Genomic DNA, 8,552 nt, shown 5'->3' with positions numbered 1-8,552 from the left:
TCTACAGCTCTTTCAGGTAATCTTCCTTTCTACAAATGAATCTTCTTGCATTGTAAGATTTGGGTTTATTTGTCCAAGACACTTGTAGATTTATCACAATTATTTTTGTGGAGATTTTGCGTTCCCAAAATAAGCAGCAATGCCTTCGCTTTGTGAGAGCCTCAGAGCTCCACTGCTGAGAGCAGTGTCTGGGCTCATGCTAGTTTGTGTCATGGCACAGAAATGCAGTTGCTTTCCTGCTTAGCATCCCACAAATCTGTACTCATGTTTACAGACTTCTGAAAGTATGAATACTTTACAGTATTTCATACCAATGTCAGATTAAAACTGAGTTTCATTTAGGTTTTTCAATGTAAAATAAATTTTTAAAGAAATATAAAAATATTAAAAGCAATAGAAAAAATCTGTGTTAACATGCATGCTTACTTTTTATATTCTGTTGCTTAATACTGTAGTTCTTGAATGGGTGAGGCTAATACAATTGCAGCACTTATTTTTGCTTCTAACAGGGTAATTTTGGATGCTACAGCTTTTTCCTATTTTTCATCCTCAGTGGTATCAGTAAGTACTCGGATATGCTTTATTTAAGCCTGTAAGAGTTCTGTGATTGCTTAACATGAAGTTGTGGGTATTCATATAAAAGATTTGCAGCCCTCAAGTATGGACCACTGGCAGTGTTCAACTTTTAATTGCTATTGGGTATAAATCCTGACATTTTTGTGTGACTGACTTCCATATATTAGGAGCCATCCATCTGACAAATTTTTTTGTTGTTCCTAGGGGTTTTGTTTGTTTGTTTGTGGTTTTGTTGTTGTTGTTGTTTTCTTTTGTTTCTTCTAGTGGTCAGTTGCACTTATTTTGGAAAGTTTGCAAAATTTATGTTCCATGATTTCTTGAATTTCATTTCTTTGCTTGTGATTCCTTTGGAAGCAATGTATAGCTATGGAAGCTTGTCTTCATAATTAGACATCCATGGTATGTGTGTAGGTAATTTATTTGTCTTTTTTTAAACACAGACAAATTAATTTCTGTAAAATATTTGTAAAAAAAATGCACAAACTCTTTTCTGGAACTTCATACAAAATTTATTAACTCCTTTGTCATATAGCATTGTATTTAATTACACTTAATATGAATAAATTTCAGTTCTGAGGAGAAGCTGCTACTTTGTCTCTCTGAGAAGCACGAGGGAGAAATATGCTCTCTTTCCATTTGACTGATAGATATCTATATATGACAGTATATTTGCAAGCACTAATTTACATGTTAAACCTGTATGGGTGCTGTTCTTACTTCAGAACATATGCATTTGGTTATGGGTCTGTCTCTTGTTGGAACTACTTGGTCCTGGAACTGTGTCTTTTTCTAGTGCTTCCAAAACTCTTAAACAAAAGCAATTTTGTAATATTTCAGAAAATATCATGGTTTCATTTTAGAACAACATTAATAGATTAAAAATAAAAGCAGCGTATTCCCTAGAGCTATGCCATTTTTCAATAAGTTTCTAATTTTTAAGGTATTAAACCTCAGAGTGTTACAACTTAGAATCATAGAATCAACTGGCTTGGAAGAGACCTTCAAGATCAAGTCCAACCCTTGATCCAACACTGCCGTGGTTACTAGACCATATGCAAGTTCTTAATGTTTTAAAGCAACGGTCATGCAGTGGGCATTATAGATATATGAAATTCAGAAGAATGTGGAAGTTTGTTTGCACCCTTATTTTCAGCTGATTTTTGGGTCTGTTACTTTTCATGCCCCATATCCCATGTGAACTGTAAAAGGAGTCCTCCCAAAGCACCACCTACCATTTCTCTTTCCTACAAATACATGTGCATGTCCTACTACATATGTAGTGACTTCTTTTCCTGAATGATAGATAATCAATTCTGGCAATAGTTGCTGCTTATGGTTATTTATAAAAGTATAAGAAATAAGTCCTCTATATGCTTAATTATATAGAAGTAAAACATTGAAAAGTGTGTTTTTTCAAGTTGTAGTTTGGAGTTGATGTGTATAGTTGGTGAGGAAATACAGTAACAGCTAAAAGGAATGTGTTATTAATAAATCTAAAGATCTGTAAAGAAGTTCTTGCAGACAAATCAAGTTCTGTAGTGAATTTTGGTTTTGTTTTTGTTCTTGGATTCTTTCGAGTAGAAATCATGTGAAAATGTGCTGGTTTGCCCCAGTATGAAAACAGCTCTGTGTATATAAATGCAGTTTTATGCTTATCTGAAATGAAAAGAAGAACTTAGCATTATGCTCAGATAGTTCACTGCACAATTAATATGAATTTTTAAAGTATTAGTTTTGTAAGAATACAAACAGATATTCTTCTCCTTTGGAGAATAATCTCTTTATCAATTTGTAGGATAATGCCATTGTTCACTTCATTATGTAGTATATGTTTCTTGATTCCTGAGTAAGCTGTCACAGGCTTCTCTATGCCTGTTACATAGATATATGTTATGAGAAGACACGACTCTATCCTGACAACACAACTTCATTGCTGGAAGTGATTTTCTGAATGTTTGTGGCAATACAGAGCTTTTTCTTTGTTTTCTTTGTTATTTTTATTTGAGAAGGTTCTGATAGTAGTAGTGTGTCCTTTATACTTTATATCACTGGAACTGGTGAAGAATGAACTGCTCTATGGTAGTATTCTCAAATGCATAAACATCTAGGGTGCTGTATCACGTACAACTTTTATTGCAAATAATTTTCTTTAATTTATTCATACTTCCCCAGTGGAGATGGTAGAAGGAGGAGGAGAGAGGGAAACTATCCAGATTGAAACGCAAGTCTCAGTGTAGGCTTTTAATTAATTTCCCAAGAGAATGATATTACAAAAAGGTTGGAAGAGAAATGCTTCTAATGGTCCTAGTTGTGACACAGGGGAATGTAGTGATGAACTGATAACCTTCAAACAAAATGATGACCTTTTGTGAGGGATGAGCTACTTTTTGGTAGTTGAGTTTTGTGTTTTCTAAAGCCAAGATTCCAAATGGACAAACCCTCCTCATTCCAGCCTGGGGCTAGCTACTCTATCAAAAGAAAAGATTAACTTTGTACTCAGTGCAGCTAGGGGCCAAGCAATAGAGATTTTGCACACTGTGAGAAGTGGCTCCTGATTCGTCAGTGTAGTTATGGGGCTGTTGCTGGTAGCAGTGAGCAGTCCTTGGGTGCCCTCATGGGGAGAGGAAAGTGGAGACGGTCTTGGACATGCCAAGTTGTGTCAGGTCAACAGCTGAGCTTTTGCCACCTATGGTCATGTGACAGGGTATGATTTTCTGTTTTTCTCTTTGTTTTGGGGTTTTCACAATTGCAGGAATAAAAATGTTAAAACAATTTGTTTCAGCTTGGCACATAACTGCACTTAAGAGAGATGCTACAAGTCACGTGTGAGGACTAAACAATACCAGTCCTTCAGGCTCTATGTTGTGCATTGAGCTGCCTAATATTTCAGCTACGTAAATACTTCAGTTACTTCCTGCTAAAATGGCTATTTTTCCTTCCTTCTGTGACCTTAACATTCATAATCAAATTAAGTTTTCCAGGATGGTTTTGTCAAATTAACCTAGATGTTGGTGTCCCTGGGATGTTTATCTTAAGCAGGCTGTTTGGGAAAACACTACTTGTTGTAATGTCTAATACTAAACACTTTGAGAACAGTCATTAAAAACACTAGAAGTTTCCAAGGAGGAAAAGTATCAATATGCCATAGTCCAAGTTGGCAACATGGGCTTTTGAGTGACAGAAGCTGTGGGGACAGTATGGAAAGACACGTCAGTGTGAGCTAGTCACCTCACACAGAACCTTGCAAGTACAGGGTGGATGTGTATGCTCTTGTGTAGCAGAGCTTAGGCTGAGCTTTGAAGGACTTATTGATAAGGATCATCATTAACTGAAATCAAAGTAGTTTCACATCTTTTCCTAAAGAATGCAGTTGGCTGTATCAAGGAAAAATATATCACTGTGACAAGAAAATATATGGGGTACTGGAAGAAACACTTTTCTTTTTCTATGGGTACTTGTTTCCAGAAAAAATCATTCTGCTGAGATGGGTTCTAGTTGTCTCTTCTCAGGACACAAATGAGGACTGCAAGGAGCTCTACCAGATGTGAGATGTTCTTCTGTTTCCTGAAGCATGAGGAGGCATAGACAGGTCATCACTGACTAACTCCAGATGTACTGTGGCAGTAGCACTGTGTGCTTGAGTATACAAATCCCATGCTATTAAGTAGTGGCAGTAGTAGTGTAGTAATGTGGAAAGAAATTTGTGTGTGTCAAAATTATCAGTCCTGTATAATATACAGTATGACCTGTTAAACTGATATAATGCATTTCAAGCAGTAACTCAAACTAAAAACTGATGGGTGAAGATTTTGGCATTTTTCTTCTGAACATTTCTTGGATGGTGCCCTGTCCTCAGCTGTATGCATTGACACAGGCAAATAGTGATGAGTCTTTAGACATGTTAGGCCTGCTAACATGTTTATGGATATTAAGCAAGCATAACTGCATGATGAAAATAAAATGGCTTACAAGAGAGTTAGAGGGCACTAGAGACTTAGAGGGTCAAGAAGAAAAGCTGGAAAAAGAATCTATTCTGTACAGGTGAATAGGCCCCAGTGATGAAATGATGCAGAAATATGGATGTCGTGGTTTGACTCAGGCCCAATTTTAAAACTCCCATAAATTTGCTAAAGGGTGAGAGAGGTTTCATACAGGCAAAAGAGACTCGATGTGGGGAAATAATATCAAAATTTATTGCTAACAGAATAAAAACTATAGAATAATATATATAACAATTCTAACTACTCTTTCCTATGATGACAAACCTATGTATTTACAAAACCACCCCTTCTCCTCTCATGTCAGTCCAGGAGGAGAAGTCTCTCCTTCACTCTCAGGGCTACAGCTCCGATTCGCCGTAGCTGGAAAATATCTCTCTCTCTCTCTTCTATGGGGTGCGGGATCTCTGACCCCACCTCCAACCGCTCAGCTACGCTACTGAGGGTTCATCCATGGGCTTTGAGGGGAAACTTGTTTCACCATGTCTTCACCATGTTTTACAGGGAATTAAAACTCTGAGTCTTTTTCCCTACTATGTGTGGGGTCCCTTCCCAGGGAAGCAAGCTCTCGAGGGAGCCTCTCTCCAAGGAGGCCCGCCAGCCCCTCTCCACCTCGTGGCTCTAATTCCTACTGTGCAATAAGTTTCTCTTCTGGTCTATCAAATCTGTCATTTCGCAGTGGCGTTACCAAGCTTTTGATTGGCTGTCTGCATCGGAAACCCACCTGGAGCTACCCATCTTTCAGCTCCAGGGGGACAGGGCTAGTCAAACCATGACAATGGAGCAGAGGACAGAATGGAAAAACTTGTTTACCAGAGAAGGACTGCAGCTCAGGAAGTCAGGGTTGATTAGTTTTCATGCTGCAATAAATGGGAATGTCAAGTCATCCTAACGGTGTATTTCTCACCTTTTCTGATGAAGCAACATTTGAGAATGAGGCAAAGTATATTTAATAAATACATTTATATGATTTTATGTGCAGCATGGGATTCTGAATTTGTGATAGAAGACACTAGTCAAAAATTGCAGGCTTACAGCATCTCTATTTCCTTAATTTTGTATGTTTTGGTGCACTCGTTACTTCACTGTCAGAAGCTGCATTATCTTCTCTTCAGTGTTTTGTGTTTCTGTAGGCCAACTTTAGATGTTAACTCTTCTGCCAGTTCTGTTTACTTTGCTTTCTTTAGAGCTGAAAATTTAGTAATCCAGAGAGAGAGGATATTATTAATTAATATAGTCTTTTTCAAGATGACCTATAGAATCTATACTTAAAGCAAGCCTGCTGGTCGTAGATGTACTAATTAAGTATTTTAAACCTAATTCTGGTAAGTCTTGCTTCCATTCTAACTCAGACTCGTGGTTTTCTGCTAGGAGGAACTTTATAATAACTCAGCAAATGATGGATCAATTCATTTAGTGGAAACCAAGGGCAGCTATGTTAAAAAGTTATTTTTAAAGGTAGTAAAGCAAGGGATGCCCAGTAGTAAAGAGCTGGAACTTTGGGGATTGGGTATGGGTTTTTTTTTCTCTTTTTCTTCCTTCCTTCCTTCCTTCCTTCCTTCCTTCCTTCCTTCCTTCCTTCCTTCCTTCCTTCCTTCCTTTCTTCCTTCCTTCCTTCCTTTCTTTCTTCCTTTCTTTCTTTCTTTCTGTGAGATTTATATAACCACTCCCTCGCTCCTCCCATGCCAAGCCGTGCTTCTTTTCTTCCTTAAAAGGCGATATAATCTTCTTCTTGCAGTCCACTGGTTGTTTTAACCACCCTATCAAGTTGTTTCCCTGCCCCAGCCGCATGGTCCCCTGGCAGTGAGCCCAGACTGGTTTTACTGCCTTACATACTTTCCGGCTGGCCTTCACACGGGAACTGTAAGCAACAGTAAGTACCTGTAAGGAGCCCACCAGTCCTCGACCACAAAATGGCTCCCCAGCTCTTCAAACAAAATGGCTTCTGGGTATCTCGACAGAAGGTACCCATGGAAACCCCTGCTTGTAATAAAACTGCCTTATTTGTTTCCTGCATTTCTTTCTTTCCTTTTTTTTTTCTTCCTTTCTTTTTTCTTTCTTTCTATTTCTTTCTTTCTGTTTCATTCTTTCTTTCTTTTTCTTTCTTTCTTTCTTTATCTCTCTTTCTTTCTTTCTTTCTCTCTTTCTTTCTCTTGTTACTAGATGGCTCTGTTCTTATTCTTCTATTTCTGCTGGTACAGTTTGTTTGCTTTTTTTTCTTGTGAAGTGTCCGATGTACTGAAGTTTTATTTAGCCATTGCAGTCTGCTTTGGTGCACTTCTTCAACATTCTATTAGATACTTAAACAGTTCCGGTCTTAAACAGCTTGTCTTGTCTATTTTCACTACAGAGTATGCCAAAATAATCCACTGCAAGTATATTGACAGTTATGCTACTTTATGTATGTAGTCGGATATTAGTGGTTTTTATGTTTCATTCTTCCTATTATCATAATTAAAAATGACTCAAATATTCTCAGTCACCAATACTCAGTTTATTTATCCCTAAATTAGTCATTACAATCCATGACCTAAAGAATCATAGTACCAAAAGACTTCTACCTGGTAATAAATGCAGAACATTATGTAGCACAGTATAGTGTAGCACAGCCCAGTGTAGCTTTAAGTAGCATAGCTGCAAGTCCAATTCTGCTCTGCTTCCCAGAGCTCTATCTTATCTCCAACCAGGACACAATTTGGAAAGAAACTTTCACAGGATGGAACTTCTGGCTAGACTATGCTTGCGTTTTCCCATTCCTCAGCTGATAATTCTTTGAATTGCACACAGCTGAGTGTAAATGAAAAGAATCTCTGGACTGCTTTAATTTTCAGTAAGGATCTGTTGTGGCCAGTGCAATGAGCGTGAATGTGACTCTTACCCCTTTTCCTCTGCTTATGGTGGGCTAGGCTGGAAGATTTAGGGATGCCAGAATTCTGAGCATCTGTTTTGAACTGACCACAGTGTTGAAAGAGCTGTTTTCAGTATTGTGAACTAGTTAACATGGTTGGGATATTTTCAGCCAATTTTTGAACTTTCAGTGTAACTCCAGATTGTGAAGTACCATGGTGCTACTGAGTCAATATAGAAACAAGTTAAGCCAACTATTATGGTGCTTAGAAAACATCTGCTAAAGAAAGTCAATGGTAAAGATAAAACAACTGAGTTCTCTTTTCAGTTGTTCACCCAACTGTTAAAGAGTGAATTGTCCATCAGTAGCCAATTTATGAACCTTTCAGAAAAGCAATTTTCTGAGGCTTTAGTAATAAGTTTCAGACAGCTTTCTGATCTCCCTTTTCTTATTAATTTTCCTGCAAATATTATGTTATAAAATTTGTCTGACATTTGATGACCTGGTTGGAGTGCAGGAGTCTGTCACACAGATTTTGTCCCCATGGCTGAGTTTCAAGAGGTAAAACTAAGTGGAATGTAAACCTTATAGGTCTGCCTCTACAGTTTGCATCTTTCATCATCAAAGGGCAGATTGAATGTCAACAGATAATATGGAAGAAGGCATAATAAATATGTTACCTCACTGTCAGTGATGGATCTGGAGATTTTGATGCAGAGGGTGGTAAAGTCTCTCTCAGTAGTTCACAGCAGTCTGAAATATAGTTGTGTTCTCCTTAAGTAGTATAACAAAATATAGGCATTCTGAAATTTGTTCAGTTAAAGAAACCCACAAAACCAACAACAACAAAACTTCCCAACACCTTAGGATTGTGAGATTTGTGAGTTTGCTAATATCGTATATTGTGTATTAGAAATGTAACATGGTAAGGAAAAGAACTTCTAGAAGAGAAAGAAGCTGTAAACAAAGGTGATGAATAGGCACTGTGTTAGTTCATTTGTTTTCATGGTTCATGAGAAAACTGTAGAGATGGTTTGAGTCATCTAATCCCTTGTTTTATTATTGTAGTATAGTACAGTAGAAGCTGGTAAAATTCACCTTGGAAGGTAAAACCGTAGAAGCTAAGTTTG

Source organism: Manacus vitellinus, unplaced genomic scaffold (assembly GCF_001715985.3).
Source record: "Manacus vitellinus isolate BGI_N305 unplaced genomic scaffold, ASM171598v3 scaffold_5_pilon, whole genome shotgun sequence".
Taxonomy (NCBI): domain Eukaryota; kingdom Metazoa; phylum Chordata; class Aves; order Passeriformes; family Pipridae; genus Manacus; species Manacus vitellinus.
Note: the sequence above shows the minus strand (reverse complement) of the source record.